This window comes from Bison bison, unplaced genomic scaffold (assembly GCF_000754665.1).
Source record: "Bison bison bison isolate TAMUID 2011002044 unplaced genomic scaffold, Bison_UMD1.0 scf7180017864271, whole genome shotgun sequence".
NCBI lineage: Eukaryota > Metazoa > Chordata > Mammalia > Artiodactyla > Bovidae > Bison > Bison bison.
Window position 1 is genome coordinate 425,742 of NW_011494843.1, and position 2,553 is coordinate 428,294.

Genomic DNA, 2,553 nt, shown 5'->3' on the forward strand with positions numbered 1-2,553 from the left:
AATCTTTAAAAAAAAAAAAAAAAAAAAGCAGACATTTACCACATGACCTCACAATCACATTTCTGATTAATTATTCCAGGAAAATGAAACGAAGTCATCCAAAAAGGCTGGACATGATTATTCATAGTGGCTATATTTGTACTCACCCAGAATTGATGATAACTGAAATGTCCTAAAATAGCTGAATAATTAAACAAATTGTAGTGCAACATTCCATGACTAGTCAGCACTAAAAGGAAGAAACTACTGATACAAGAAGTAATTTGGATCCATCTCAAGGGCATTACACTGTATAAATAAAAGTCATCTTCAAAAGGACACATCCTACATGAGCCTAAATGTATAACATTTTTGAATTGATAAAATAATAGCAATGGAGAGCAATTCAGTGGTGGTTCAAATTCTAGAGGTGACTGAGGGACTGGTATTGATAAGGTAATGAGGCCATCTGAAAGATAAAGATGATCTTACTAAACTTGCTGGGCATGAGAGTGCTCTATTTGGAAATACAGTCCTTCTGAACAATGCTTGAGTAATACACTCAATTGATAGGATTTGATTGGCTCTAACAGAAGTGGGTCTACTAGTTTAAAGTCATGATGCTTCAGCATTCTGATTTGTTCCAATTCTGAGCTGGTTTGCCTGCTCTTATAATTTTGATACAGTTTCAAACAGTGAAATTTTTAAAGGTCTGCAATCAAAACAAATACAGATAACATTATCAACGACAACAGAATAATGTTTTTCTCCCGTATCTTTCATTTAATATGGTTCCAAAATAGGAAGTTTTTTTAGTATCATATATTTGATTCTAAGCACCAAGAGAATTTATAGTTAAGACTAACTTGAAAACTTGTCAGTTTCAAAAGACTGGGGTGAGAAAAAAAGAGTTTGGGACAGTTAAATGTTGCTATCTTAATATACCATCTTACTTAAGCCTGAGATGAGGAAGAACCACCTATCAACATAGCAGTTAACTGGAAGCAAACCAGTGTGATGGTTGAGTTTATGTGTCAAATTGAAAAAGCTACAGCATACAGATATTTGTTAAAATACCACTCTGAATGTCACCATGAAGGTGTTCTTTAGATATAAGTGTGTACTCAGTCACTTCAGTTGTGTCTGACTCTTTGTGACCCCATGAATTGTAGCCTGCCAGGCTCCTCTGTCCCTGGGATTCTTCAGGCAAGAATACTGGAGTGGATTGCTATGCCCTCATCCAGGGGATCCTCCCAACCCAGGGATGGAATCCAGGTCTCCTACATTGCAGGCAGATTCTTTACCAACTGAGTCACCAAGGAAGTCCCTCTTTAGATGTGATTAACATTTAAATCAGTGGACTCTGAGTAAAGCAGATAACTCTCCACAATATGGGTAGGCCACATTCGATTGAAGGGCTTAAAACCAAACAGGCTGAAGTTCCTTGCAGAAGAGGGAAATCTGTCTCTACACTGTCTACAGATACAAGCTGCAGCATCAAACTTCCCTTGGTCTCAGCCTGCCTGCCTACCCAGCAGATTTTGAACTTGGCAGTTTCATGAAAAACTGATACATTCAAATTGTGGTGCTGGAAAAGACTCTTAAGAATCCCATGGACTGCAAGGAGATCAAACCAGTCAATCCTAAAGGAAATTAACCCTGAATATTCACTGGAAGGACTGATGCTGAAGCTGAAGTTCCAATATTTTGGCCATCTGATGTGAAGAGCCTATTCAGCGGAAAAGATCCTGATGCTGGGAAAGATTGAAGGCAAAAGGAGAAGGGGGAGATAGAAGAGGAGATGGTTATATAACATCACCAATTCAATGAACATGAACTTGAGTAAATCCAGGAGATAGTGGAGGACAGAGGACCCTGCTGTGCTGCAGTCCATGGGGTCACAAAGAGTTGGACATGACAATATCTGAACAGCAGTTTCATGATCAGATCAGATCAGATCAGATCACTCGCTCAGTCGTATCCGACTCTTTGCGACCCCATGAACCACAGCACGCCAGGCCTCCCTGTCCATTACCAACTCCCGGAGTTCACTCAGACTCACGTCCATCGAGTCAGTGATGCCATCCAGCCATCTCATCCTCTGTCGTCCCCTTCTCCTCCTGCCCCCAATCCCTCCCAGCATCAGAGTCTTTTCTAATGAGTCAACTCTTTGAATGAGGTGGCCAAAGTACTGGAGTTTCAGCTTTAGCATCATTCCTTCCAAAGAAATCCCAGGGCTGATCTCCTTCAGAATGGACTGGTTGGATCTCCTTGCAGTCCAAGGGACTCTCAAGAGTCTTCTCCAACACCACAGTTCAAAAGCATCAATTCTTCGGCACTCAGCCTTCTTCACAGTCCAACTCTCACATCTATATGTGACCACAGGAAAAACCATAGCCTTGACTAGACGAACCTTTGTTGGCAAAGTAATGTCTCTGCTTTTCAATATGCTATCTAGGTTGGTCATAACTTTCCTTCCAAGGAGTAAGCGTCTTTTAATTTCATGGCTGCAGTCACCATCTGTAGTGATTTTGGAGCCCAGAAAAATAAAGTCTGACACTGTTTCCACTCTCT